The sequence below is a fragment of the Arachis stenosperma genome, chromosome 3 (assembly GCF_014773155.1).
Source record: "Arachis stenosperma cultivar V10309 chromosome 3, arast.V10309.gnm1.PFL2, whole genome shotgun sequence".
In the NCBI taxonomy this organism is placed as follows: Eukaryota; Viridiplantae; Streptophyta; class Magnoliopsida; order Fabales; family Fabaceae; genus Arachis; species Arachis stenosperma.
Genome location: NC_080379.1, coordinates 53,056,529 through 53,064,847, shown reverse-complemented (window position 1 = coordinate 53,064,847; position 8,319 = coordinate 53,056,529). Strand labels below are relative to the sequence as shown.

Here is an 8,319-nt window from a genome sequence, read left to right as displayed (position 1 = left end):
ATGCCAAGATATCCTAAATGACATGGGTTCGCCCATGATGATAATTGTGTCTAACTAACACGGTAAAGAAACCATATTCGGGGTTCGCCTGAGTAACGTTGGGTTGCGGGTAGACAACCGACGCGTGAGCTTATGACCTGCTTAGGACAGACATGCATCATATTGTTTGCGTATTTACATTTGGTTGTATTTCTCTTGTTGTATTTTCTCTGTAATTATTCTAGTTGTCTTATTGTGTCTTGCTTGTGTATTCAATTGGATCTCTGGTACTATTAATTTATGTATTGAAGTGATTAAGAATTAATGTTGTAAATGAGTTTTATTTTAAGTTTAGAAATTTTAAAGAAAGCAATTAATTGTCTAAAGTAAAATTTAAAAGTATTTTTTCAAAGGCTTGATAAAAGAATAGTTTTATTGAGTAAAGTCAATTATTCGCATTTCGTTCATTACTTTTATGGCATTCACTTTTCTTACTGAGAACATGCAAGGACGACGTTCTCACCCCCTACAGATTTTTCTTTCAGCAACAGGTTTAGGAATCCTTGACGCGGAGTCACGACTAAACATCGAAGCTATATGTAGATATGCGTCCGTATTTATTGTAGTTGGTTTAGCCTTAGGCTTTCCCCTCACCATTTGTTGTCTTTGATTTTAGAGGGGTAGGACTGTATTTGAGAATCTTGGAATAAGACTATGTATATATTGCTAAGTGAGTATATATAATTTTGTGATTAAGAGTTTTAAATTAAAGACTTTTCATTTTATTGATTAAAATTCCGATTCGTATTCGCAAAGGCTCAATATTAAACAAAGATAGTATAAAAGAAAAAGGTTTAGAGGTAAGTAACACCTAATCCTTAGTACGATCATGAGGTGCTAAAAGCTAAAGTGTTACATTATGATATCAGAGCAGTCCATTTCTATTAGGACTTTGGGAATGGATTGACTATGCTTCACTGCATACTCTGAGTGTTTGTCATACAATAAGACTTGTCCTAATGACAAGAGTTTGAGATTCATATGCATGACTGTCTATTGATTAATGCTGTTAGTCGACTGTTGCATCTCTCATGGTATTAGGTTTGGCCAACTTGATACTGATGATTTGTGTGTACAGAAACACTAACGTATTGTCATAGGCAAAATAGAATTAATAGGTGATGCGAATCACGGGTTTTGGGAACGTTAGAGGTTATTTTCACGATTAACTTGGTCTTGTATCGCAATTCCTTTTTGAATCCTATGACTTAGTACACCGTCCATTCTTTTATAATTGCATTGAAATCCTTTGTTCGGATTTCTTTCATAGAAAGTGATTTGCTTAGTCTTTCCAATCTTATTCTTTTGTTTGAATGTATCCTTGTTTGATCCTGTTTGTAAATGTTTCTTTGAATCTCCTGGAATATCCCTCTTTATTGTTGTTTATAACTCTTTTCATGAATCTTTTACTCTTTGATATGATCTTGACTTTATTCCAGCACAACAAAACGGTCCTCAAATCATCTTGTAGTTTTAACTTCATAGTTCACATCACACTTTTCTCTTATATTCAAATCATATCAATTCTTGGTATTTGAAAACTATATATACAAAAAAAACTTTTTCTTTAATGTGTTCAAAAGTAACGTCAGTTTAAATTTCTTTCATCTTATATCAATTTTCGAGTTAATTTTATGTGACTATCATATTAGTGATTAATAATAAAAATAATTATTGTTATGATCAGTTTTTTTAGAGTTAATTTTATTTCAGCCTATTATTTCCTAAGACTGAGTTTATTTCAGGCTTCTGATAGTTCTTTGTCTGCTGTTGCTACCGTTGCCACCTGTTGTATTTTGCCTCTGTTGTGGTGTTACTCTGCTGTTGCTGTCGTATTGATCTGCTCTTACTCTGCGTAGTAGTTCTCATTATGCTGCTGCAGTAGTGCTGCTTTGCTGCTGATGGCATATCTGACTCCTTTTAAAAAGGGATCAGGTGTAATTTGTGTTGCAGAGGGAGCTGGAAAGGTGATTTAGATTACATAATTATTTCCGCAAATAAAATCGACGAAGCTAACATTTATTCAAACTCGAAGTTGCTAACTGATATAGTGTATTATCTTTCTTGATGCAAGGTTTACTTCAAAAGACTAATGCTATGGATGCTTGTATTGAGAGACATTGGTGGATATATTCAACAAGAGGTGTGTTATTAATTGTTTATGCTTTTATGGTCATGCTTGATGAAAATGGATATGTGTTGTTGATTTTCTTAATGATTGAATTACTCATTCTATGCCTACCTTTTTGGCAATCGAGTTTTATGTCAATTCTCATTGTACGTTAATTTATTCTTTTATGTTTTCTCTTTAATCAATTATTTATAATACTCAAAACCAGGACCTTATTTATAGGAAGCAGAGTTTTATAGACATTTTCTCTTCTTTTTTTTAGAATATTTTATTTTAATAAGTTTTGTTGTGTAAACAAATGTCTTAATTGATGGTTACTATACTTCTCAAAATGTTTCTATACAAAATTCTTGTTATGCATGCTTTAGTTTGTTGAAGGGGTACATGGGTATTATTAAAACTCATTCTTCATCTTATACAAGTTCTATAAGTTTCTAAAAGAAACCTGACCAACCTGCTACCATGGTAAAGCTTTTACCATGCTCAATCTTCAGTTTTGTTTGATTTTGCAGCTGTATCTTCTTTCACATTGGACCTTAAATCTTAATGAAAATCGAGATCCTAATGTATCGAGGTATTTTTACTAATATCCAATTTTTACTGATTGAGATCTTATTCTCTTAATGCTTATGGTATAGGCTATATATGCAGTTATCTTTGTCTCTATTTAAAAAATAAAATATAAAATATAATAAAAAGAAAAGGAAAATGGCCCTGCATTGATTCAAGAATTTGTTGATTTCATCTTTCAGCCACAGAGGTTCAAACCAGTTGGATCTGCAAATGGTTCAAACCTGCAACATGAAAAAATGGAAAAACCCTTGCTTACTTACTTCCCCTTGTTCAGGTACACTCTTCTTCATTCTCTATGGTTCATGATTCACTTGTGTTAATTTCAGCTCAGAAATTTGCATTTTTTGAATATTTGCTTTCATGATACTTCCATTGCGTGTAAATAGTTAAATTTAGTTGCTTTATGTGAGATATCTTTTTATATATCGGTCTAACTTGTTATTGAAATATTTGTCTACTGCATTACATTCATTTCTCATGTTACTGAGCTTTATTACTTCAAGCACTAGTGTGTGTTTGAATGAGCTTATTTATTGGATTTAAAGTAACTTCTAATCAGAAGCTTCCTAAGGAAAAAGAAACGAATTATATATTCAAACATAACATTTTGCAAAACATGCCTTAATCTTATATTTGAAGTTGTCAAGATAATGCCAATTTGTTACTGTAGTTGCTAAGGCGGGATGAACAGTTGAATGGAATACAGTTAAAGCCCAGGCGACTGCGTGCTGTTGTGCTATGCCCTATGAGGAAGTTGTGTGAGTAGGGTTTTTTTCGTTCTTTTTTTCTACTGTTGAAATGCCATATGAAACATACAATGGAGTCAATGTGAGGCTCAGGTGTGATTTCTCTAAGTTATATGCATTTGCTTTTTGTTGCTTATCGATAAGGAATACTTGCTTTGCAAATAATAGGTTGTAGGATCTTGACTTTTATTTCCAAAGGGTATACTAATTTGAGTTGTTATACTAATTCACACCCTATTCATTATTCGAATATGCTTCTGTCTCTTGCATTCATGAATTTTTAGCTTTTTACTAGTAATGGTGTGACGCTATCCAACTGGCACTGTTTCGATTAGGAAACTAATGCATTAATGATTAATTCAACTTTTTCATATTCTGGATGTGATTTATGTTCCCTTTGTTTTAGCTTTAGAATCTATGATTCAGTTTCCATGAAAAAGCATAAGGTAATCTCTCTTATTTCTAGTTCTTTGTTTTGCAATTTGCATGGAATGATGTGATCTCATTGTAATTTTTTATGACAGCTGAAGTTAATTGAAGTTGGTACTTGATAAGAAGGAAGCACGTGTATAAACTTCGTTTAGAGGAATATATATAACTTAATTTGATAAGGATATACCAAGATATTTTTTTTAATTTAAAAACGATATAGCCACGCTTTAAAAGCGTAGTCGTATCTTCGGCTATTATCACGCTTCAAAAATGTAGCCGTATCGTCGGCTGTCGGCTATTGGCACGCTTCAAAAGAGAGGCTATAAGGTTACTTTAAGCGTGGCGACAAAAAAAGCGTGGCAATAGGTCATTAAAAGCGTAGTGATAGAGAAACCGACACTCTTGCAGATGTGATCCTTTCAAAAGCATACTGGTAGCTCAAAAAGCGTCGCAAAAAGCTATCACTACATTTTTTTCAACTTTTTGCCATGCTTTAAAAACGTAGCAAAATCCTGTTTTCTTATAGTGACTTTATTGAAATACTACTATGCCATGTACGAAACAGTAGCTGGTAAAACATTTGTTATGCAGCAGGTAATGCAATACCCAAAATATCCTTGGAAAATGCATAAAAAGACTGAATGGTATTGAATTTACTAACACAACATTGACCATCGACTTTGTTGTTTTATGTTGAAAGAGTTTCAAGGCAACCCACGCTATATATGGCTTGAAGCTAATGGGCTAATTTATCTAGTAATATGCAAACATTTCTACTAATTAACAAATAAATATGCATCTATTAAAATGTCATGTTTTTCTTACATCAATTTGCATATATTTAACCATTTTATTTATTCTCCTTACTTCACTACAAGAAAAAAGGTTTATCGGCACATTTTTTTCTTGCCACGCTTTTAAAGCGTGCTCAAAAGTGGTAAATGGCCACGCTTTTGCGAGGGTGGCCACAGATTTGTGATTTGACCATGCTTTTTTTGCCACGCTTTTCGAGGAAAATCGACACACTTTTACGAGGGTGGCCACTTATATAAAATTTGGCCACGCTTTTTTATTGCAACGCTTGAAAAGCGTGGCCATAGAGAAAAATTGGCACGCTTTTACGAGAGTGACCACTGATTTGAAATTTGGCCACACTTTTTTTGTTACACTTAAAAAGCGTGCTCATAGAGGTAAATTGGCACGCTTTAAAGTGTGGCTATACTGTGTTTATTTTGGCATCGTAAAAAAACGTGTCGATAGAGTTCCCTCCCCTAAAATTTAGTTTTTCACAAATTGTTTTCCACATTTAACTTCTTTCTTTCTAAGTTTTCAAAATTTAACCCTAAAAATGATAATAACAACACACTAGTTTCTTATTGTTACCAAATTCACTTTTAAGTTTTAACTTAAAATTCACTTTGAAACCCTAAACATACAGCGCCGTCACTTCATCTTCACTCTCTAACCCAGTAGCTTCCTTCGGCGTTCATTGTTCAGCTTTATCGCACCCAACGGCCTTCATCGCCATCATCGTCATCTTCATTACTGCCCTTATCTCACCCAGCTTTTATCGCCTTCGTCGCACCCAGCCTTCATCGTCGCAATCGTCATCTTCGTCGTTCATTACAGTGGTTTTCCTCGAGCTTTCTGTCACTATCACCGTCAGCAGTCGTTGTCTTCCTTGACGCTGCTTTGAATGGCTTTTCCTTAAAAGGTTCAGAAAACCCTAACCTCCATCACGCTGCCATCTATCTCACTGTTGCCACCCTTCACGCTCAAGATCGCAACCAGGTTCGTCCTTGAATTCCATTTCTCTTGCTGTTTTGCTTGTCGTCCCTCTAGCCGTTCTGCTCGGAAAGCTGCTCGCCTCTGTCTCGTGGTTCTGCTCGCCTCTTTCTCGTGGTTTTTCTTGCCTCTGTCTCACGGTTCTGCTCGCCAGGTCTCGCATTTCTGCTCGCCGTGCTGCTCAAAGGTTAGTGCTCAGTTGTGCTCCATCTTCATTTTTTTAAAATGCTCCATTTAGAATCAATCAAGAAAATTGGATGATTATTGAATGTTTTCTGCTGTTAACTTTTTATTGAATTGATTAGTGATTAGCTCTTGCTGTGCTACTAGTTTAATTTGCAAAATAGATGATTATTGGATGATTATTGAATGTTTTCTATTGTTTTATTGATTAGTGATTAGCTCTTGTTGTGCTGCTGTTTTAATTTGTAATTAAGAAAATAGCTCTTTGACCCCTGAATTTGTACCTTTTGCAGATTATACTTTGCTCATCCATGAAACATTTCCGTGGATCTAGGAAAGATACAATCCTTGGAGAGGTGCTCTTTACAACTTTTGAATTTGCAAAAATTAAATGATTCCTCTTTTTTTAAAATATATATTGATTCTTATGGTTCTAATAATCTTGCAGCTATATAAATCTTACTCTGAGTTATGCAAATCATCACTAATTCCCCCAGCAGGAATCTTGGAATTCTCAAACATATATAGAGTGCTTAATGACTAGGTATTTGAAACAAAGCAGTACAGAAGTTGATTATGGATTTCTAGATGTAGCTTTCTGCCATTGATTATGAATATTCCAATGAAGCAAAGTGGCAATAAGTAAAATGATGAAACATATTATTACTGTAGGGCCTCATTTAAACTAGTTGATTATGGATTTCTAGATGTAGCTTTCTGCGTTGAGTATGAATAGATGAAGCAAAGTGGCAATAAGTATGAATAGATGTAGCTTCCCACTTTCTAGGGTATGATGTATATCTTATTGGAGGTTGTGTCTGGGATCTTATACTAAAGCAAATACCTAAGGACTTTGATATTATTACTTCAGCTGATCTTAAAGAGGTTATAACCTTTCTCTTACACTTTTATTTTGCAGGTTTTGATTTTATTTCCTGTTATCAATATATTGTAAAGGAAATTGTGAAAACAAGACTTAGTAGCTATCACAACTTCCCTTATCAAACTTTGAAAGCAAAAGAAAAACTGAAGAATTTTGAACATTTTTGTAATTATCAAATGAAACATATTAAATATAATGAAAATAGGAAACGAAGAAAACTTGTAATGCCCTCTGGTGCTGAACTTTTTCCACTAGTTGATATACTACAAACTCCACAACTGATTGTTCGGGATATGTTTAGTTTGCAAGGCATGCTCTATAACTTGGGACCAGTTGTCTGCTTCAGTAGGGTTTGTTGATCCCTTGAAAAATGGCGGGTTCATTTTCAGGAAAGTGGCTAAAGTCATCGGGATTCCTCAACCTGAGTTATTCCCAGTCCCTACACTATTTCCATTTTCTGATGGTTGACCCATCCTTCTCATAGTCTGAGTCATTGCAGCAGCACTCGCTTGCATTGTGTTAGCCAAGTTGATCATTACTGCCATGAACTCGGCATAGTTGTCAACTATTGGATTATCCTCATTCTCCCTTCGAGTACGTGACCAACCTCGTTCATGAGTCACCATTTGGGTCCTGTCTACAATACCCTAATACATAGAGCTTTATGCCTAGGTTGTAAATCAAAGGTGGTAAGGCGCTACGACCTCTAAAATAAGAAATACGTATATATATATATATATATATATATATGAAAGATAGTTTAACTAGGAGCCTTGAAGGAAGGGTTAGACAAAACTGAAATAGAAAATCGCATCACACTCGTACGATTCAAAATAAAACGCGTAGATAATAGTGAAATAGAAGAGACATAATATATATAGATAAAGAGTTCCAAAGAAAATACATATCAAGCTCCAGCCTCAACCTGCGAAGCAAAGGCCGGCTAGAAAATATATATACACACACAACCCAAAACATACCAAGAGACAAATACAAATCCTGATTCTCCGAAGTCAACCTCTAGGAGGGACAATATATGTTTTATAAAAAAGTGGAGAATGTATATATATATATATATATATATATATATATATATATATATATATATATATATATATATATATATATATATATATATATATATATATATATATAGACACACACACACACATAAACTAAAATACATAGCAGGAAATCTCCAAAGGTAGATTTTCGCTTCTAAGAATCATCCAGCACGCTCAGCGAGGTGCCTCACGTCCTGCATCTGAAAAACAATATCAAATATGTATGGAATGCGAACTGTGAGTTCTCAATATGGTAACAGTTCCCAAATAACTAAGATATAAGGCTCTAGAAAGCCAAAGGCAATCCTAAACTCCATAGTCCCAGATCAAAGCCTAAATTCTCACTAAACCAGAAATAGGGTGATTCTATCTTGGGATTCTAATATATTTCTTCATTTCCAGTTTTCTGTAAACCTCCTAATCACCAATATGGAACAACCTTCAACGCCATCTCCACCAACATTAGGGATCTTTCAAAAGCAA

The 8,319-nt window shown here is 34.3% G+C and overlaps 1 long non-coding RNA gene across 1 annotated transcript; it reads left to right on the top strand.

The window, feature by feature from the left end:
• Positions 1-5,322: 5,322 nt before the first annotated feature.
• Positions 5,323-6,759, top strand: LOC130969977 (uncharacterized). The gene is made up of 3 exons (XR_009081976.1): positions 5,323-5,893; positions 6,183-6,245; positions 6,338-6,759. It is a non-coding gene; the product is annotated as an uncharacterized LOC130969977 (long non-coding RNA).
• The last annotated feature ends 1,560 nt before the right edge of the window (positions 6,760-8,319 follow it).